We start from the raw sequence: 23,479 nt of genomic DNA, 5'->3' as shown, positions 1-23,479 counted from the left end.
TTTTTGAAGATTTCAATGAGTTGCATTCCATTCCAGTTGGTCTGTGTATGCCCTGACCATTTACCTACCCAATATCAATATTTCTTTTCTTTACCAATTTGTGCACTGAAATCCGCCATAAGGATTTTGATATGGTTATTTGGGATTTTTTGGAGAATATTATCTAATTGGTTCCAGAATTCTTCCACTTCTTCTATTTTGTTTTTGTTAGTGATGTTAGTTGGTGCATGTCTGTTGATTAGCTGATTTTGTTGTCAGCTTAGAGAGCCGACCCGAGTAAGATTTGAAAGTCGTAACTGAATCAAGTATTGATGCCACTACTATAAATCCAGTTCCAAATTGTGGACAATTTGCTATGGCTCATTTTCCAGGTTTTCCTTTGTATATCCTCTACCCTTCTGAATCAAAAGGATTTTCATCTGTATATCATGATTCCTGAAATGCAATAATTTTGATTTTATGTTCTCTGGATTTGTCCAGGATGTTTTTTAGTTTTCTCATTTTTAAAGGAGAAATTACATTAAATGTCATTAGCCAAATTCTCGATTTTGGTTTGATTTTGTTGTTACGGGGTTTTTAGGCACTCCGATTTACCTCCATGCACACTTCTGTGGTCTCCCCAGAATCCGAATAGACCACTCGCGGTTTTTCAACTGTGGGATTTGACTCACTGGGGTAATTTGTCTTTGAAGGTGCTGTATCCATGTTGATTTATTTGGACTGGTTAAGCTCAGAGTTCCACTTCTGAGTTTATAGATCAGCCGCCACTAACGTGCGGAACAGATGCTGTAGGGGTACTGCCACTAACCTGTGGAACCGTTGTGACCTTGTCCTAATAACCTTGGACGATAGCTTTTATAGTATCCCAAAAACAAAGTTGTCTCTTCCACCAGTTCCGCCATACCGATGATCTTCATCTCCGTCTTCACTGCCGTTGAGGTCTCCACTGTATCCCTGGCAAGGGGCCCTCATGAGGTACTATCACCCGGGACAGGTGAACCAAGGTTTTTTCAGTTTTCATAGACTCAACTTTAAATATTTTTAATATAATGAAATATTTTTTTAAAAGTTTAATCTCCTATTTCACCTTCTTATGGGATGACTTTTCAAAAACAGTGGAACATACATTTTTCCATTTTTAATTGAGATGCCAAACACCACTTTTCAAAGATTTACCTTTAAAATGCTTTCTCTGAAGAATACAACAACAACATGTCTTTCACACCAGGTGGAAGAGTTTTGTTGTGGTTGATACAGATTGAGATACTGATAAATGTAAAACTTCTTGATTAGTTTATCTGTGTTGACTGCATTTTAGCATTTATCCAGCTGGATCCCAGAGGAATTTTACATGCAGTGTCTCATTTAATGTAGAACCATAGTGACAGTAGCAAATTTTTGTTTGTTTGAAATGGCGTAAAATGTTTTTGTGTGGTTAAGACTAGAACAGTTCACTACAAACTAGTTGTAGGCTTGATCAGCTATCATCTGCCAGTGACAAAAGGTGCATAGAATGATGGCTCATCTTGTTCAATGACTTACAGCTGTTGCAAACTCCATGACAGTACTACATTACAAATGGCTGGTTAAACAAACTTATAGCAATCTAGGTTTTCTTGGAAATTCATTTTTCACGTGCGAACTTCTCCTGAAGTCTCTACACATCTTTAAACACTGTTATTTCACACTATAACTGATAATGGCAATGTATGACTCCATTATTGTCATTCAGTGAACAAATATTTTTGACACGATCAAAATTAAGATGATCATAATACTGCTTTTTAATTTTTTTAAAACTCTATTTGCTTCCAGAACTTTTACCCATTTAAACTGACTATTTTGGGCCCATAAATGAGAGATCACAAACAAATGAGAACTACCTCTCGTACCTTCATTTATTTGTAACAGACAGCATATTTACATTTATTCATAACAGACAGCATAATTACATTTATTCATAACAGACAGCATATTTACATTTATTCATAACAGACAGCATAATTACATTTATTCATAACAGACAGCATATCTATGCAAAGATACAGAAGAAACATTAGATTTTATACAGGCTAAAGAGCAAGTTGGCTTTAGAAATGTATCTAGCACAACAGATCCTTTGCAAGACGTGAATAAAATTATGGAATACAGTAGTGAATCTAATTTTTGACCTTGATTAAATCCATAGATTTTGAGATCACATTTGACTCAGTTTCAATGAACTTTATACTATTGGTCTTTGATAAACAAGGTTTTAGTGGAACATGGGTTAGTACACAGAAGAATATAAAAATCGAGGCAGCAACTTCATCATGATACTTAGGAACTCAAAATCAGAAGAGGAGCCAGACAATGAGATTTCATATCACAGTGAGATGTGGACCATTCTGTCTTATGATAGCACTTTGTCTGTTGAAATTGATGGAGGTATTTGATTTGGTTATGACTCATTCTTAAACACCCTTTAGCCCTTTTTATCAATTACTGATGAACTTTGAGAGCACATCCAGCTGCCCTCATATTTGTTCACATGCATGGAACACATGTTCCTGTCATATTTGATTGTTTTCATTGGGTTTGGAATATCTCAATATCTTTAAATCCAAGGGATTTCAACAAGATGAACACAAAGGATATACTACTAGATCTCACTGATCAATCCCTCACTCTTTAAATGTTTGCACTGGGTTTCATTGTAAGAGACCCAGAAAATGGGGTATTGCATAAACCACGTTCATTGTCTTTCTTGTGACAGCGTCCAATAGTATGAGTAATATTTGCTGTGCAGAAATTATTGATAAACAGTACCTATTAATTTGGGTGATAAAATGTATGATCCCATAGTTTCTGCCCCATTTGTATGTGCACATATGACTGCCCACAAGCAGTTCCTGTGATGATTTATTTTCCCACTAGATATGGGCTAGCCTCAACTCTAAATAAAATCCACGCTGTGAACTGTGGCTCTTCAGTGCTCTGTTTTAAAATCCATCTGGAATGGTGGTCTTGTGACTAATAACATGCATGTGCAGTAAGTGATACAGCTGAAACAACTGCTCATACAGAATTTACCACACAAGAGCTTGGTTTATGTCTTCAGTATCTCCAGTGCTTGTTTCAGGATCATCTTCTACTCATCACATCATCCTTTCCAATTTATCCACCATGCAAACTGTGTGAGATCAACAACAATCTCTCTTTATTGTTGCAAATGACCTATTTTCAAGTTACTGGAACAATAATTGCAGGTTGAATACAGTTTTGAAATAGTCCTTTGTCTATATAATATGTGTCTGTCAATTAACATCACTGGCTAAACCATATCAGCATGCCATGGCTGCCATTTCCTGAATGGAATAATAGGACTCAATATCACTGATCTTGTTCCGATACCAACACAGCCTCAAAAACTACAAATGAAATGAATGAGGTAGGAGAGAGTTAAAAGTGCAATGTCTGATAACATCAGCCAGATACATACATACAGAGACAAACACAACCAAAAAGAAATGAGTAATGAAAATCATCAGAAACACAGCATTGGCTTCAGAGTACTGACCACTCTTAACATTAGTAAAATGACCTATACCTCAAAAAGTATATGTCTCTCGACATTTATTTATCAAATTATTGTTCTAGATCTAACCAGTCCTATCTCCTGCAAGAATAAAAGGACACTTTTTTAAACACCTTGGGTTCTCTCAGTGTGTCTTACAGATTTGATCTACAAAGACTTTTCAAAGCACTCTTCCAGATTCTTTTCCAGGATGAACCCCTTAAAATGAGAGGAAGCATGTTTTAGTCACATTGTTGGAAATGTACTGAATGATATCTGTGATGCCAGATAGATATGTAAGAAATGATCAGTTCTGTGGTCTGCACTTTTCTTAGAAAATCAGAAGTGTTTGACACAGTCCAGTGATGTGTGAATAATTACAACAATATGTACCATCTACCACGGTGAAGACACATTACCAGACACATATACACGGGACCATTTTTCCTCCATTTCAAGTCAGGAATACATCCCTGCAGTATGTCAGTTTCATTAATGTTCACCCTGCATTGGATAACATACATTTTATGTAACTAAATTTATATATAAAAAGATAAAATACACAATGTAAGCTAGATAGACATACAAAGAAAAAATTCATAAAAGAGGAAAATAAATGTCTCTAATTTCAGCTGAGGAAATTTAGAGAGTAAATATGACAGAGAGGAAGCAGAAAGAAACAAAACATAAAATTAATAGATATGGTATGTAAATGTGAGTGAGAGTATTGAGCCATGGCTGGCTCGAGTCATGCTTGTCTTGGGTTAAACCTTGGTTGCAGTCCTGTGGTTTTATTTCTTCTGTGGTTATCGTGATGATATTGCTGTCCTCTCGCTGAGTGGCAGCAGCAGCTTGTATCAATACTAGTACTGCTGTGCTATCTTTGGTGTGGTGGATATAGTTTCTGGTTGGGCACTATGTGACGAGTTGGTCGGTTGGCATGGAGCAGCAAGGAAGTCTGCGTCGCGCGTACTCTGGCCGAGGCTGCTCACGGTGTGCATGAGTGGTTGGAGTGTGAGGTGCAGCTTGCCGGTGCTATGAAGTTTGTCTCCCACCAATCTTGGACATGAAAGTTGAGACCTACTATCGAGCCTCAACTGTTTACATTTCTTCATTTGATCCTGGTTGTTGCTTTGGGACATTCCCGCAAGAAACAATGTGTGTGTATTCAAGTTGGCCAAGATTCCATCCATCTTCCTGTGAAGTTTAACTTAACTTAATTTATTGCCTGTTATTGAAGTTGACCAGCGTTATTTTCTGCCTTGTGACCATTGACGTTCCGGTTACCTGCCCTGGTCGTTGATGTAATGTTTGGCAGTGTATTTTCCTCATCGTGTTGTTGCTGTCCAGCATGGCTTGTAGTTCAACAGCTGAGGTGTTGTTGGACATTGTGGGTGCCAATATTCTGTGTGTCATTGTATTGAAATCTTGTGATCATTTTACTGGTTGCATGGAGCAGAACTGATTTTGTTGATTGGTTGGTCGGCTGTCTGTTGGTTGGGTTGCCTTCAGATTAAGAAGTTGTTGGACAGGCTGCCTGTCTCACCTAAATGGGTATTAGTGTTACAATCTCAGGCCGACCCCTGGAAACTTCTGAATGCCATTCCTTGTGTGTTACACAGTGATTTCCCTGTTTGGGTTTTAGTTATTTGGTTGATGTGTGGCCTTCAGCAGAGTATCCATATCTCTTAAATTAATGATATTGTCTCGCCCTTAAGGCATAAGATTGTTATGCTTTTGTATGGGGCCTTCAGCCGAATTTTGCATGAGATGTTTTAAGATAAGGCCTTCTGCATTTTGATTGAAACACCTCTGATTGCTTAATATGCGGCCTCCAGCCAAGTTCCATTGAAATTAAATTGCTAAGGCCTTCAGCCTGTTTAGATTAAAGATTCAGAAAATATTTTTTGGTGAAACCTTCAGAAGAACCTTGTATTTCAGTTTCTTGCTTAGGCCTTGTGTCTTGGATTTTGAGTGCAGCCTTCAGCTGATATAAATTTAATCAAAGGAGGTCAATTAAAGTTTTGACTGTTTTGCATCTTTGTTGTAATATTATGTGTTGATAAATAAAGTTTGTATGTTGAGTGCAACTGACAGAAACTTATTTTGGCCCCTTTCCACAACCTAATCCTCTCTGTCCTGCTAGCCCCGGCATTTCACTGGTAGCAGAGTGTCGTTATGTTTGTGCTTGCCATTCCAATTATTGTCAGTTTCATCCTTGTTTCTGTTCTGTGGCACCATATTGTTTTGGTTTTTGACTGTTTCAGGTGTATTCTAATGGCAGTCAGACAGAGTCCAGGGATCGGCCTGCTCAGGAAGGACCATCCTGTGAACGAGTCGGCAATAAGGCACCAACCTATTGAGGGCAGTGTGCCGGATTTAGTGGCCTGTTTGCGTGCTGCCTTTCTTCGTCCAGCTGACATAATGCCAGCAGTGATGGGTGATACAGGAGCGGCCATTGAATTTTTGTTTAAGGCTGTTAGAGGCCTTGAGGACACTATTCGTGTTTTGGAAGGAACCCAACCTAGTGACAGTCAGCTGGATATGGTGTGGGCACAGTTAATGCATTTAACTAATCAGATAGCGGATTTGGGCATGTTAGCCTTGGAAGATCATCATAAAAAACTAACGGTTGAATTGGGAGCTTTGGTTAGTGTATTACAGTTTAAGCTTACGTGTTTAGAGTTGGATGGGAAGAGGATTGAAGAGCGGGACTCGCTGTGTCAGGGAGAAGGTGAGAGCCTGCCGGGGGTGGTACTGTTACGTAATCTGTCAAGATAGACACAATATTTGCCAAGTTGCCTTATCCTCTGGCATATTCCGAGAAATTACTGAATTAGTTGTGAAGCATCTTGAACAGGTCAAGAAATTATTATGATTGTTGGTTCAGCTTGAACAACACGTGTTCTGCACCCAGTAATTTTTTCACCATTGTACCTGCTGGCTAGAGGTGAATTGCAGAATCTCCTCTCGCGAGCCATGGCAGAAGGGTTCTCCTTACAGCAATTGATAGAGCTTGTGAGTAGGCAGAGGTTGACCACCAGAGTTCAAAAACAGCTTGAGTGTCATTACATTTGAGAAGTGCAGCGTGATAAGCAGCAGTTACATCAGTATGTCGATAGATTCAGATGACTTCCTTGGCCTTGTTAATTGATTTGCCTGAACAAGAACAGGTGTCTATTGTTCTTAGGGGAATGTGCACAGTGGATAAGTCACATTTTGTCTTCCATAAGCAGCCTTCAACCTGGGAAGAGCTCCGTGATGTGGTTGTAGCAGTATCGGTATTGCCACTTGGGAATTATGTATGTCACAACATTAAGGGGCAGGCTGTTGGTGCTGGTTCCCAAGTCTCTACATCCGCTGAAGTCATTAGAAGTGAACCCCCACGTTGTTTCAGGTGTGGCAATACGGCTCATTTGGTGCGCTCTTGCATTCAGTCTCGTGCACCCAGAGCCAATAAATGATGCCGAGCTGAGCAGCAACCTTGAGATTGAGCCTTTAGACCCTGGCATACCCGCGTTGTCGCTCCCTCATCACCGCCCTTGCCTTATGTTTGGGTGGGGAACCGATATGTGCTCTTTCGGATTCTGGTAGCTCCTTTTCATTATTGAGCTTCGAGTGGTTTTCGGAATTTGGGCATCTTATGAAACTTCGGTCAGTCCATTCTCTGGTGCAGAGATGTTGGGTGGCCAATGGCCAAGTGTTGCTTCTGCACGGTTGGGTCCGAGGGAATATATCGGTGGGGGATTTTTCCTGGCCTATGTCATTAGCTTTGGTTAAGGAATTTCCGGTTGATCTAATTTTGGGGTGTGATTTCATCAATAAGACTGGATTAGTCTTCGATTATTCTGGGCACACATTTTTCTTTAAGTTCGCTCCTGTAGAGAAGTTTGGTTTCTGTGAGTGTACTAAACGTATTCTGCATTGAAATGTCGGCACATTGGCCATTGAGGCGGTGGCTAATGAGTTTGATCTTGTCCATCTCTCGCCACATCAGGCTTCTCAATTACAGGATTTGTTACACAGTTTTCCTCAGCTTCTTAGAGATAACTTGGGGGTTACTAATGTTTTTAATTATCATATCCATCTATCCGACCATATTCCAGTCAGTCACTCCCCATATCGAATCTCACTCCCTAAGGTGAAGATACTCGAGGCAAAAATGTCGCAAATGCTCCAACAAGTGTGATTAGGCCTTCTACATCTCCTTATGGTTCCCCCATATTCCTTGTTCCTAAGGATCAGGGGCGCGATTTCAGACCTGTGGTTGACTACCACTGTTTGAACGCTAAGGTTGTTCTCAAATCGGTGCCCCTGCCTGATCTGCATAGTTCTTTCACTTGGTTTACTGGCGCTAATTGGTTTACTGTTCTTGATTTGAACCAGGTCTATTATCAGATTCCATTAGCTGAAGAGTGTCAACATTTTACTGCATTTTGTACTGATTGGAATTTGTTTGAGTTTAACAGAGTCCCCTTTGGTCTAGCGACTGGTGTCGCTGTTCTCACTTGTTTTCTGGATAATATTCTTGGTGACCTGAAGTTAGTCTGCGTGTATAATTATTTGGACGACTTAGTTATCTATAGTTGTTCATTTCAGGGCCATTTGGATCATATCCAGCAAGTTCTTTTGAGATTACAGGGAGCCAGGTTGACTGTTAAACCTAGTAAGATGACCTTAGCCAGGCAGTAGGTGTCCTTCTTACAAGGGAACCTCCCAAATTGACACAGTGGATAGGCCTTGAGAAACTGAACACAGATCAATCGAGAAAACAGGAAGAAGTTGTGTGGAACTATGAAAAAATAAGCAAATTATACAAACTGAGTAGTCCAAGTGTAAGATATGCAACATCAAGGACTGTGTAAGCTGAGGAGCACTGTGGTCCTGTGGTTAGAGTGACTAACTGCGGAACGAGAGGTCCTTGGTTCGAGTCCTCCCTCGAGTAAAAATTTTACTTACTTTATTTTCGCAAAGTTACGATCTGACCGTTCATTCATTGACGTCTCTGTTCACTGTAATAAGGTTAGTGTCTGTGTTTTGCGACCGCACCGCAAAACCGTGCGATTAGTAGACGAAAGGACGTGCCTCTCCAATAGGAACCAAAAACATTTGATCGCAAATTCATAGGTCAACCGATTCCTCCACAGGAAAACATGTCAGAAATATTCTATACGACACTGGTGACGGCATGTGCTTCACATTACAGGAATATGTTGTCGACCCACCTATCTTGCACACTTGGCGAATGGGTAGAAAGTTTCTTCTACCTTGCCCGATTTAGGTTTTCTTGTGGATGTGATAATCACTCCCAAAAAAGTGATGAAAACATAAGAGTTTGTCACATAAACGGCAACAAATGAATGCAAGTTTCACAGTCGCACAGTTTTCCCTGTGCTCTGTCAAGTTTTTCCGTGTGTAGACCGTCAAATCCTGCATGTGTCCAAGCAAATCTGAACATGTCCTGGAATTTTGGAGAGCGAAGTTGATCATGTCTGAGTGCATGAACTTTGATAATTGTCTGAAAATAAAAAATTAAAACTTTTCACTCGAGGGAGGATTGAACCAGGGACCTTCCGTTCCGTAGCTGCTCGCGGTAACCACGGGACCACGGTGCTCATCAGTGTACATGTACCTTGATGTGGCTTATCTTGGACACGGACTACTCAGTTTGTATATTTTGCTTATTTTTTTCATAGTTCCATACAACTTCTTCCTGTTTTCTCAATTGATCTGTGTTCAGTTTTTCATGGCCTATCCGTGTGCCAACTTATAACTAAATCTGAGGGGGGTGCGATGGGGAGGTTCCCTTGTTAGGTCACATAGTGTCGGGTCAGAGTATTTGCATCGAGCAAGAGCAGACTAAGGCCTTATGGGCTTTGCCTCCGCCTACTGAAAAGCACGGAATTGCTAGTTTCATACGCACGGTGAACTATTTTAGGTGTTTTGTCCCAAATTTTGCTCCGCTGGCAGCATCCTTGAACGAATTGCGCCGGAAGGGCATGCGTTTTGAATGGGGACCCGCCCATGAGGCTGCGTTCGAGCACATTAAGGCAGCCATATCCAGCCCCGCAGTTCTCGAAGTACCAGACTTTAATTAAAGGTTTATTGTCCAAACTAACACATCTAATGCTGGTATTTCAGTTATTCTCCTCCAGGAGTTCGCAGGGCAGAGGTAGCTTTTAGCTTACGCATCTCGTCAGTTAATTGGTGCCGAACTTAAGTACTCCGTCTACGAGTGCGAGGCATTGACCATTTTGTTTGCATTGGAGAAGTACTGCTTCTATCTTGAACATTGGGTTTTTCAGCTAGAAACCGACAGTCAGGCTTTGAGTTGAGTGTTGGCTAGACCGCGTAAAACTAGCCGTATTGCCAGGTGGGCGGTACGCATTTTGGCATTTCAATTTTATGTTAAACATGCGAGAGGCTCTGAAGATATCCTTGCAGATGTCTTCAGCCGGATGTTCGCCAAATCTAGTCCACCGGGAGATAGAGGGAGACAGTCTTAATTGTATTGTGTTGGGTGAAATTCCTCTCTTGTTCGATGATGTCACTCAGCATCAGGATCAGGACCCTATTTGGGGCCCGATTAAGCAACCCCTGTTGGCGGGAGAGCTGTCGGATGAGTATTTTGTTAAGAGTGATATTCTATGTAAGAGGGTGGGGGATGCTAAGGAGTGCAAGGTCTGTTTTCCAGTAGCTTTGGTGCACCTGGTCTTTCGTTACTTTCATGATTCGTTGGTGGGTGGCCACTTAGGAACTTACAAGACTATCCAAAAAATCAAGGAGCAGCTAACTTGGCCCTCCATGGACCGGGTTGTGAGGGAGATGGTATCCCAATGTCGCTTGTGAAATGCAGCCAAACCCAAGAAAGCTCTTCAACAGGGTTTGTTGAGTTCTGAGCGTGAGTCCTGTCCTATGCACAAACACTATATTGATTATCTAGGACCTTTGCCTCGTACTAAGAAAGGTAATCGATATGTGCTAGTTATTATCGATGGGTTCTCCATATTTACTTGGCTCCTTCCGAGCCGCAATCTTAGTGCTACCACCACTATTTCTCATTTAACTAATGTGTTCAGTGTCTTTGGCCCACCTAAGCAACTTGTTAGTGATAATGCTCCAGCCTTTCTTTCGGCTCCTTTCAAGTTCTATTTTCAGAACAGTGTCAAGCATATCACGACTATACTGTATTATCGGCAGGGATCCTTTGCGGAGAGAGTTAGCCGAAATCTTAAAGCTGCGTTGATTATTTATCATCAGAAAACGCCTAGTAAATGGGACTCTAGTCTTCCTTGGCTTAATTTTGCGTTTAATACTGCCAGTCATCAAGCTTTGAGAGCTACACCCGCATCCTTGATCCTTTCCTATCCATGTAATTCCCCTCTTTCGAAGTTGTGGGAAATTCAATATCTAATTCCGGTGGATATTAGTCCTCAAGTCATCAAGGAAAACTGGAACCATGCCAGACGGAATATACTCAGAGCCCATAATAAACAAGCTGCGCGTTACAATTGTAATTGGGGAACCTCTAGCGGGAGGCCAGGAGATCAGGTCTATGTCCATGATTTCTCCGGTAGGCAGGTGCGTTTTGGGAATCTGAGTAAATTTACTCGTCGTTTTCTGGGGCCTTGCACCATCGTGCATATTTTAGGCCCAGTAAATCTGTTGGTGAAGGATAACCGCTCTGGTAAGCATTACCGGGTTCACCTTAGCCAAGTTAAATTCAGGTAGCCCAGAGAGTGAGTGTCCCCTCCCCAGCCCCCCCCCCCCCCTGGCATTGAGTTTGAGGGGGGGGGGGGGGGTGGCGGGCGGAGATTGAGCTGTGGCTGACTCGACTCATGCTTGTCTTGGGTTAAATCTTGGTTGCAGTCCTGTGGTTCTATCTGTGGTGTGGCGGACATAATATCTGGCTGGACGGTGAGTGACAAGTTGGTCGGTTGGTGTGGAGTAGCAAGGAAGTCTTAGGAAGTCTTCGTCGGGCGTACTCTGGCCGGGGCCACTCACGGTGTACACGTGCAGTTGCAGTGTGAGGTGCTGCTTGTGGGTGCAACGAAGTTCGTCGCTCGCCAATCTTGGACATGAAAGTTGAGTCCTCACTTAACCTACCATCGAGCCTCAGTTGTTTACATTTCTTCATTTGATCCTGGTTGTCGCTTTTGGGACATTCCCGTGAGCAACAACATGTGTGTATTCAAGTCAGCCAAGATTCCAGCCATCTTCCTCTGAAGTTTAACTTGATATATTCCCTGTTATTGAAGTTGACCAGCGGTATTTTCTGCCTTGTGGCTGTTGACGTTGCGGTTACCTGCCCTGGTCATTTACGTAATTTTCGGCAGTGTATTTTCCTCATTGGGTTGTTGCTGTCCAGCGCAGCTTCTAGTTCCACAGCTGAGGTGTTGTTGGTCGTTGTGGGCGCCAGTATTCTGTGCGTCGTTGTATTGAAATCTTGTGGTCGTTTTACTGGTTGCGCCAATATTCTGTGCGTCATTGTATTGAAATCTTGTGGTCGTTTTACTGGTTGCATGGAGCAGAAATGATTTTGTTGATTGGTCAGTCGGCTGTCTGTCGTTTGGGTTGCCTTCAGATTAAGAAGTCGTTGGACAGGCTGCCTGTCTCACCTAAACGAGTGTTAGTGTCACAATCTCAGACTGACCCTTGGAAACTCCTGAGCGCTGTTCCTTGTGTATTACATAGCAATTTCCCTGTTTGGGTTTTAGTTGTTTGATTGATGTGTGGACTTCAGCCGAGTATCAATATCTCTTAAATTAATGTTCTTGTCTTGACCTTAAGGCATGAGATTGTTATTCTTTTATATGGGGCCTTCAGCCTAATTTTATATGAGATGTTTTAAGATAAGGCCTTCTGCCTTTTAAATTGAAACTCTTTTTCTAGGCCTTAACCCATTAAACATTTTGTTATTGTGTGGCCTTCAGCCGAGTATTAATATCTGTTAAATTTGAACAGTTCTCGGATATCCAACAAGGTAGCGTCGTAATTTCTCCACAATATTTCGGCAGTCGTACATGCTGCCATCTTCAGGTGGTTCCTGACGAATGCTGTGCTGTTCCTCTCGGCGCCCTATGTATACTAGCCGTTACCCCCTCCACCGTTCCTCTCCTGGTGTCTTTGGTGCGGCGGATACTGGAGGTGGTGGGAGAAGCGGCGCCTTGGTCTGAACTGGGGTCTGCAGTGTCCCTCCTGCCGCCGTCAGGGGCGGTCCTCGATCTCTGGGACCGCATCTTTCTCTCCAGGCAGAGTCCAGGGTTCCAAGCCTGACTAAGTTGAAGGCCGCTGTCTTTATTAATTAGATCGTCCTGTAGTCGGATTTCGATGGCCTCTTTAGTAACGCAGTCCCAGAAGTAGAAGGATTGACAGAGTATTTTTGTTTTTTCATAGTCCATAGTATGGCCAGTCTTTATACAATGGTCAGCCACGGCTGATTTAGTAGCCTGGCGTAATTCGGTATGGTGCTTGTGTTTGCAGGATCTCTCTTCTACAGTGCGGACTGTCTCCCCAATGTATGATTTTCCGCACCGACAGGGAATTTGACAAACGCTTGGTTTTCGAAGGCCTAGGTCATCTTTCACTGAACCCAGTAGAGTCAAGGTTTTTGCTGGGGTCAGAATACACATTTCACATTGTGTTTCCCCAGGATACTACCGATTTTTCTTGAGGTGTTTCCGACAAACGGAACGCACGCCAATGACTTGTGCTCTTCTTTTTCTTCTTCTTGTTCTCTTGGCGCAGTCTCTCTGAGTGCATGTCTTATTTGCTTCTGGTTGTACCCATTTTTCCGAAATGTTGTCTCGGGGTGCTGCAGTTCTGCTGGAAGGCTCTCCTGATCGCAGATCGATCATGCCCTGTGAACAAGTGTGCGCAAAATGCCTTCACGCTGGGAGTTGTAGTGGCAACTGATGGTCCCGTCCATGTGGCCAAACAACGAACGTGTCATCCACGTAGCGGAAGAAACAAATTGGTTTTTGTTTGGCTTGTTCTAGCGCCTTCTGCTCGAAATACTCCATAAAAAAGTTGGCTACAACCGGTGAAAGTGAGCATCCCATGGCGACGCTATCTGTCTGTTCATAATAATTTCCATCGAACAGGAAGTATGTTGAGATCAGCACGAACTCGAAGAGCCTTGTTAGGTTGTTGTCGAATTTCTTGCTTATCAGATCGATGGAGTCTTTCAGTGGTACCCTAGTCAAGAGGGACACTACGTTGAAGCTCACTAACAAGTCGCTATCCTGGAGCCGAAGTTCTTGTATACGTTGCACAAAGTAGATGGAATCGCGGATGTGGTGTTCGCATTTTCCCACAAATGGACTAAGGATAGCCGTCAGGTGTTCGGCAAATTCATAGATTGCTGCTCCCATGTTGCTGACTATTGGACGCATATCTCTTAAATTAATGTTCTTGACTTCCCTTAAGGCATGAGATTGTTATTCTTTATAAGGGCCTTCAGATGAATTTTATATGAAATGTTTTAAGATACGGCCTTCTGCCTTTTAAAATTGATACTCTTCTTTCTAGGGATTAAGTCATTAAATTATTTGCTGATGTGCGGCCTTCAGCTGAGTTTCGATATCTCTTCAATTAATGTTCTTGTCTTGCCCTTCTGGCGCAAGACTGTTATGGTTTTATATGGGGCCTTCAGCCAAATTTTGCATGAAATGTTTTAGGTTAAGGCCTTCTGCCTTTTGATTGAAACTCCTCTTATTGCTTAACATGCAGCCTCCAGATAAGTTCCATTAAAATTAAATTGCTAAGGCCTTCAGCCTGTTTATATTGAAGATTTAGAAAATAGTTTTGGTTGAAACCTCCAGAAGAACCTCGTATTTCAATTTCTTGCTTAGGCCTTGTGTCTTGGATTTTGAGTCTGAACTTCAGCCGATCTCAAGTTAATCAAAGGACATCAATTAAAGATTTCGGTGTTTTGCATCCTTGTTGTAATATTGTGTGTTAATAAATAAAGTTTGCATGTTGAGTGCAACTGACAGCAACTTATTTTGACCCCTTTCCACAACCTAATCTGCTCTGTCCTGCTAGCCCAGGCATTTCAAGTGTGTGATTGGGTAGGTAGTGGTAACTGTTTCTAAAGCGGTGGAATTAATAAGATTAAGAAGCTACTTGGCTCAGGAAAAGAGAGATTACCTAGTACAGTCAAGACTTAAAGGGAAAGTCAATAGTTTACTTTCTATATGACAGTGAGATGAATAGGAACATAATTGACATTAAGGTAATACCATCATAGGCCTTGGGTAGCGACCACCGTTTGCTGGTAATGAACTTGAGAGGGACTAAGGATAATAAAGGGACAGAAAACAAGGAAAGACGTATAAGGGTATGGAAGTTGAAGGAGGAAGAAAGCAGGCTACAGTACGTATAAGTAGTAAAGGAATGCAACCCAAAGGCTGAACCAAAAACAATAGAAGGTGAATGGGGTCAATTCAAGGGAACAGTAATAAGTGCGGTGGAAACAATATGTGGGAGGACAAGCAACGAAAAGAGCTGGAAAGAAACACCCTGGTAGAATGAGAAACGAAAGGATATGGTACAGAAGAAGAATAGAACCTTTAGGGTATGGTTTCAGAAGAGGACAGTAGAGACAAGAGAAAAGTGTCAGGCAAGAAATAAAGAAGCAAAAAGAGTGGTGGTAGAGGAAAGAAGAAAGTGGATGGAACAGTGGACCAGAATGATGGAGGAGGGTAGTGAAGGTTCAAAAAGGTGTTATATGGGATGATTAAAAGTAAGAGGAAGAACAGTACAAAAGATTATTCTCGAATGGTGAACAAAAGTGGACAAGATGTAGAGAATAAAGAGGAACTCAAGAATATGTGGAAGGAATATTTTGAAGAACTCCTGAACCCGATTGGAGACCTGGATGAGGAGGAACAGCAAACAGGAAAAGACCTTACATGGAAGGGGGAGTGGAAGAGGCATTGGGCAAGATGGAGGGGGGGGGGGGGGGAAGTCCCCAGGTCTGGATGAGCTAACTGTAGAGTTGGTGAGAGCAGCAGGAGAGGTGGGGATACAATGGCTATATCAAGTAATGAAAATTGTGTGGAGACAGAAGATGATCCCAGAAGACTGGAAGAAGGGAATAATTGTCCCAATCTTTAAGTAGGGAAATAGAAAAGAGTGCAAGTACTACTGGGGGATAACATTGATGAGTCATTGTGCAAAGAGTTTTGAGAAATTTTTGAAAGCAAGAATTGGGCAAAATTAGAAGGAAGAATGAGAGAAGAGCAACATGGCTTCAGAAGAGGAAGGTCCATGGTGGATCTAATTTTTGCTGTAAAACAACTGCAGGAACAGCACTATGAGTATGAAATAGACCTTCCTGGACATTGAAAAAGCGTATGATAATATACTTAGAAGCAAAGTGTGGAAAACCCTGGAGAACATAGGAGTAGCAAAACAGATTAGTTGGAGGATAAGGAAAATGTACCATGGAAGTGTGGGCTGTGTGAAATTGGGAGGAGAGAGATTAGCTTGGATTGAACAGAAGAATGGCTTGAGGCAGGGAAGTGCAATTTCACCATTACTCTTCATTGTAGTGATGGATGCTATAATGAGTACAGTTGCACAAGTAATTGATGAAAGAAAGATGAAACCTATGGTGTTTGCAGATGATCTTATGATTTGGGGAAATAAGGAGGAGGAAGTACAAGAACAGTTGGATGTATGGGAACGAACAGTACAAGAATATGGGCTGAAATGTAGTATAAGTAAGAGTGTGATGATTATCACAACAAGAAAGAAGGAGAGAGGGACAACTTGCACAACAATTGATGGGTAATGATTTAGGAGAGTGGAGAGTTTCAGGTACCTAGGAAGCCTGATACAGGAAGATGGAGAAAACGACAGAGAAATAAATGAGTGGGGGACAAAAGCAGAAGCATTTTGGAAGAGTGTCAGAAGCCTGATATGGAGCAAGGATGTACCCCAAATCAGTAAAAAGGTTATATACCAGTCATACTATGCCCCAATCCTGACATATGCAACAGAAATCTTGGTTATGAAAGGAAGAGAGAAAAGCGAAGTACAAGCTGGTGAGATGAAGTTCTTGAGAAACAGTGTTGGATTGACAAACATAGACAGGTTAAGAAATGAGGGGATCAGAGACTTGGAACCATTACAGAAGGAGATAGAGAAATCAAGGCTGAGATGGTATGGACATGTTAAGAGAATGGAGGAGAAGAGAATACCCAGGAGGATACATGAGATGAAACTGGAAGGAAAGAGACCAAGATTAGGACTGAGAGACAGATGGCTGAAAGGAGTAGAGGAATGCATCCAGAAGAAAGAAAAAGACTGGACCAAGGTGAAGATGGAGAGATGATGGCAAGACAGAAGATGATGGAGAGGCCTATGTTCCATACAGGCCTGGCCAGAGGCCAAAGATGATGATGATGATGATGGTGATGATGATGATGATGATGATGAAGAAGCTACTCACCACGAAGATACACTGAGTTGCAGACAGGCACAATGAAAACTTTAGTAGTCACAACTATTTATTTACAGCTTGTACAAAATAGATACATGTTTCAAAGTAGTCACCAGCATTGTGTATAACCTGTTGCCAGTGATGTGGAAGTCGTAGGTTACTCTTAGCAGTGGCAATTGTGTTTACAGTTCGAGCAGCACAGTCTATTGCCCGACGAATTTGTAGCAGTTCTGAAGTGAATGCCGTGAAGTGTTTCTTTCAGTTTAGAAATTGAGTTGTACTCATGAGGGCTTAAGTCAAGGGAGTGCAGTAGGTAGTATAGCACTTAGCAGCCCCATCAGTCAAACAAATCAGTAACAGCTTGCACTGTACGTGCTTGAGTATTGTTCTGCAAAATGATGGTCAGGTCCTGCAGAAAGTGTCATCACTTCTGTCTCTGTGCTGTTCACTTTTGGAACACAACCTACGATCAGCTTAGAGACAGAAGTGATGATACTTTCTGCAGGACCTGACCATGATTGTGTAGGACAATATTCACGCACGTACATTGCAAGCTGTTACTGATTTGTTTGACTGATGGGGTTGGTAAGTGCTATACCTCCTATTGCACTCTCCTGACTTAAGCCCTCATGAGTTCAACTCGATTTCTAAACTGAACGAAACACTTCATGGCATTTGCTTCAGAACTGTTACAAATTCGTCAGGCAATAGACCGCGTCGCTCGAACTATGAACTTAATTGACACTACTAAGAGTATCCTATGACTTCCACATCGCTGGCAATGGGTTATACACAATGCTGGTGACTACTTTGAAGGTCAGTAAAACTTTGAAACATGTATCTACTTTGTATGAGCTGTAAATAAATAGTTGCCACTATTAAAGTTCCAACCTTCGTATTTAGCTTTCTGGAAGGGTTAAATATGTAACAGTCTTCTAATGGTGCCTTTCTGCAACTCAATGTGTCATCTTTATGGTGATTAGTAATCTATCCTTTTCATAATATTGTTGCTATTCCTACCTGGACTTCCCATTGTCTAGTTAAAATGCTGTTGCTTAAGGGAGTTTATGCATTACAGTTATGTCACACTGGCTTGTTCTTTCAAATGTGTAGAAAACGGAAGTAGGAAGCAAATAATGAATTAAAGTTTCAAAGAAAAACAGCTGTCAGAAAGCAATAAACTGTGTGAACAGTTTAAATTTAGTGCATAAAAATTCATACGAATTAGTCAGATGAGGACTGTAATGGTGAAGCTAACAGTGATTGGAGCGTGGAATGTCAGGTCCCTTAATCGGGCAGGTAGGTTAGAAAATTTGAAAAGGGAAATGGATAGGTTACAGTTAGATATAGTGGGAATTAGTGAAGTTCGGTGGCAGGAGGAACAAGACTTCTGGTCAGGTGACTACAGGGTTATAAACACAAAGTCAAATAGGGGTAATGCAGGAGTATGTTTAATAATGAATAGGAAAATAGGAATGAGGGTAAGCTACTACAAACAGCACAGTGAACACATTATTGTGGCCAAGATAGATACGTAGCCCACACCTACTACAGTAGTACAAGTTTATATGCCAACTAGCTCTGCAGATGACGAAGAAATTGAAGAAATGTATGATGAAATAAAAGAAATTATTCAGTTATGGGTGACTGGAATTCGAGTGTAGGAAAAGGGAGAGAAGGAAAGGTAGTAGGTGAATATGGATTGGGGCTAAGAAATGAAAGAGGAAGCCGCCTGGTAGAATTTTGCACAGAGCACAACTTAATCATAGCTAACACTTGGTTTAAGAATCATGAAAGAAGGCTGTATACATGGAAGAACCCTGGAGATACTAAAAGGTATCAGATAGATTATATAATGGTAAGACAGAGATTTAGGAACCAGGTTTTAAATTGTAAGACATTTCCAGGGGCAGATGTGGACTCTGACCACAATCTATTGGTTATGACCTGTAGATTAAAACTGAAGAAACTGCAAAAAGGTGGGAATTTAAGGAGATGGGACCTGGATAAACTGAAAGAACCAGAGGTTGTACAGAGTTTCAGGGAGAGCATAAGGGAACAATTGACAGGAATGGAGGAAAGAAATACAGTAGAAGAAGAATGGGTAGCTTTGAGGGATGAAGTAGTGAAGGCAGCAGAGGATCAAATAGGCAAAAAGACGAGGGCTAGTAGAAATCCTTGGGTAACAGAAGAAATATTGAATTTAATTGATGAAAGGAGAAAATATAAAAATGGAGTAAATGAAGCAGGCAAAAAGGAATACAAACGTCTCAAAAATGAGATCGACAGGAAGTGCAAAATGGCTAAGCAGGGATGGCTAGAGGACAAATGTAAGGATGTAGAGGCCTATCTTACTAGGGGTAAGATAGATACTGCCTACAGGAAAATTAAAGAGACCTTTGGAGAGAAGAGAACCACTTGTATGAACATCAAGAGCTCAGATGGAAACCCAGTTCTAAGCAAAGAAGGGAAAGCAGAAAGGTGGAAGGAGTATATAGAGGGTCTATACAAGGGCGATGTACTTGAGGACAATATTATGGAAATGGAAGAGGATGTAGATGAAGATGAAATGGGAGATACGATACTGCGTGAAGAGTTTGACAGAGCACTGAAAGACCTGAATCGAAACAAGGCCCCCGGAGTAGACAACATTCCATTGGAACTACTGGCGGCCTTGGGAGAGCCAGTCTTGACAAAACTCTACCATCTGGTGAGCAAAATGTATGAAACAGGCGAAATACCCTCAGACTTCAAGAAGAATATAATAATTCCAATCCCAAAGAAAGCAGGTGTTGACAGATGTGAAAATTACCGAACTATCAGTTTAATAAGCCATGGATGCAAAATACTAACGCGAATTCTTTACAGACGAATGGAAAAACTAGTAGAAGCTGACCTCGGGGAAGATCAGTTTGGATTCCGTAGAAATACTGGAACACGTGAGGCAATACTGACCTTACGACTTATCTTAGAACAAAGATTAAGGAAAGGCAAACCTACGTTTCTAGCATTTGTAGACTTAGAGAAAGCTTTTGACAATGTTAACTGGAATACTCTCTTTCAAATTCTAAAGGTGGCAGGGGTAAAATACAGGGAGCTAAAGGCTATTTACAATTTGTACAGAAACCAGATGGCAGTTATAAGAGTCGAGGGACATGAAAGGGAAGCAGTGGTTGGGAAGGGAGTAAGACAGGGTTGTAGCCTCTCCCCAATGTTATTCAATCTGTTTATTGAGCAAGCAGTAAAGGAAACAAAAGAAAAATTTGGAGTAGGTATTAAAATCCATGTAGAAGAAATAAAAACTTTGAGCTTTGCCGATGACATTGTAATTCTGTCAGAGATAGCAAAGGACTTGGAAGAGCAGTTGAACGGAATGGATGGTGTCTTGAAGGGAGGATATAAGATGAACATCAACAAAAGCAAAACGAGGATAATGGAATGTAGTCGAATTAAGTCGGGTGATGTTGAGGGTATTAGATTAGGAAATGAGACACTTAAAGTAGTAAAGGAGTTTTGCTATTTGGGGAGCAAAATAACTGATGATGGTTGAAGTAGAGAGGATATAAAATGTAGACTGGCAATGGCAAGGAAAGCGTTTCTGAAGAATAAAAATTTGTTAACATCGAGTATAGATTTAAGTGTCAGGAAGTCATTTCTGAAAGTATTTGTATGGAGTGTAGCCATGTATGGAAGTGAAACATGGATGGTAAATAGTTTGGACAAGAAGAGAATAGAAGCTTTCGAAATGTGGTGCTACAGAAGAATGCTGAAGATTAGATGGGTAGATCACATAACTAATGAGGAGGTACTGAATAGAATTGGGGAGGAGTTTGTGGCACAACTTGATGAGAAGAAGGGATCGGTTGGTAGGACATGTTCTGAGGCATCAAGGGATCACCAATTTAGTATTGGAGGGCAGCGTGGAGGGTAAAAATCGTAGGGGGAGACCAAGAGATGAATACACTAAGCAGATTCAGAAGGATGTAGGTTGCAGTAGGTACTGGGAGATGAAGAAGCTTGCATAGGATAGAGTAGCATGGAGAGCTGCATCAAACCAGTCTCGGGACTGAAGACCACAACAACAACAACAACAGTGAACCAAGTGGAGATAAACAGGACTGTACAAAAGAGATAGGCCTGAAACAAGAAAGTATTGCACCACAGAAAAAAATGAACAGTAGAAAATCAGCAAACTCAAGCAAACAAACTGGGGAATCGCTGTCTCCCATAGGAAAAATGATCGAGATCACTAGTTCAACAGAAAGCATAGCAGTCCACAATAGTATTTTTAAGACATGTAAACTTCCCTTAACAAGCACAGCTAAAATTGATCTGTTTGCAGATAGTCAAGGATGAGGAATAGCCACCGAATTAAGTAATAGATGTATGTACAAAATCAATGCCATTGTAAAACCAGGTGCCAGTTTCAAAGCTGTGACTGCAGTAAGCTGTGAAAAAGTATTGGAGCTGAGCACAAATGATTTCTCTGTTTTCCTTGCTGGATCATACGACATAGCAGTGAACAATACAAAGGAACTCACAATTTCCCTTAAGCAAAGATTGCTTGAGTTCAGAAACACAAAAGTGATCATTTTGTTTCCGTTGCACATTGCCATGACCTACCAAACTGGTCCTGTGTAAATGAAGAGGTGCAAAAAGCAAAGCCATTCAAAATATCTGCAGACAGTTTAAAAATGCAACATTTGTGGATATAAGTGAACTTGGAAGAAGATTCCACACAAATCACGGCCTCCATCTCAACAGAGTGGGAAAGAAATTCATTATTTGCGAGATTTTAGAAATAGTAGATCAAAAATTATGCCTGGAACAGGATATCTCTGTAGCCATACCTCTCAATGACAAATGTGTTGTGAGTAATTCTATAAATAAGAAGTGTGTGGCAACAGAAGTGACATCTTTCAAGGCTGGAAATGGACCATTTATCTCTGTGCCAGAAACCTCAGGAACAGAACCAAAAGAACACTCAGAGATTGGCAGTACATATACAGTGTCAACAGTAGATACCACACGAGGAATATGTTGCAGGAAAAATTTATGCTAGCAACATGAAAACAGCAGCAGCAGTTCCACCCTGTCTTGTGGAAATAAGTGAGGAAGAAACAGGGTCTAATGAAGAGAGCCAGACAAAAAAAGCAACACCAATAATGAAAACTACATCAACATCAGGATTCACCTGTCTCCTTAACAAGAGAGGAGTCTCACCACGAGCCCATCTGAAGGATTTTTTATTAGTAACTGTTGTGAAGAAAACACTGAAGTAAGAAATATACGAAAATCTGTACTTAGGCAGATAAAGAAAAGCAAAAAACTTATTTAATGTGTTGGAATATGAATGGTCTGAAGGCAGATAGTATCAGAATCAAAGAACTGCAAATTATCCTCAATTAAAGCAAAAATTAATTAAAGCAAAAATTATTAAATTATTAAATGAGCATTGGTTAACTAGTGACTCCATAAAAATTTTAAATAAACTGAACTTTTCAATGCAGCAAGCAGCTTTTGCAAAAAAGAAAGATCCCATGGGGGCTCATGCATGCTTCTCGATACCGTATCTGCATAACATATGAAATAAAGACGGATTTTGATTATTTAAATGAGGAGTGCTCCTTTGAAAGTAGTTGTGTTGAACCAAACGACATGAACACAATAGTCATATCAATTTGAGAACTTTTAACATTGCAGCGCATCAACAATCATGAATAATTTAATGATTATAAAGGATTCTGCCTCAATTGCAAACTGAAACCGGATGTTGACCTAGGTTTCGGTGCGGATAACCACGCCTTCTTCAGAACACACTAAAACTACAAACTGCCTAAAGAGGCATGGTCCAACATTAATACAGAATGTCCAAAAGGGCAAAAGACTCGCATAACATGTAAAATAAACAGTACGTATGTACCATGTCAATAGCTGCACTTAGCTCAAACGTCAGAAGCATGCTTCCTCACTCCAGCCAACATCTGGTGGGCCATGGGCTCTCAGGTAAACAGTGGCTCAAAACAGTTTGTTGACATAATTCACAACTCTGGTTTTAAACTAAATTTTTGAGAATTCACTAGAGAAAATGCCAATTCAGCTACTTGTATGGATAGCATCGTAACAAATTATGCGTTCGGTAGTGAAAACTAGTTCTGTTTAGACTTAGGAATTTCTGATCATTCTGCATTGTTTACTCAGCTGCTAGAAAAAACTAAACCAAATGTTAAGAAAGGTTTTATGAAAAGGGACTTTAGTAAAAATAACTTGAACCTATTTATGAGTTGCATTCAACCATACTGCATTCACATTTAAAATTATGGTTGCATTTTTGTACTAGACATCTTCATATGTATATCTGATTTCATAATTTTTGTCAACTGATTTTTTTAAATTATAAGTTTGGAGAAGCATGCATTTCCAAAAGAGAAATATGTATTGTATGTTATCTTTTTGATGTCTCATCTTTTGCT

Source organism: Schistocerca nitens, chromosome 6 (assembly GCF_023898315.1).
Source record: "Schistocerca nitens isolate TAMUIC-IGC-003100 chromosome 6, iqSchNite1.1, whole genome shotgun sequence".
NCBI lineage: Eukaryota > Metazoa > Arthropoda > Insecta > Orthoptera > Acrididae > Schistocerca > Schistocerca nitens.
The sequence above is the reverse complement of the archived record's forward strand: the minus strand, read 5'-3'. Positions refer to the sequence as shown.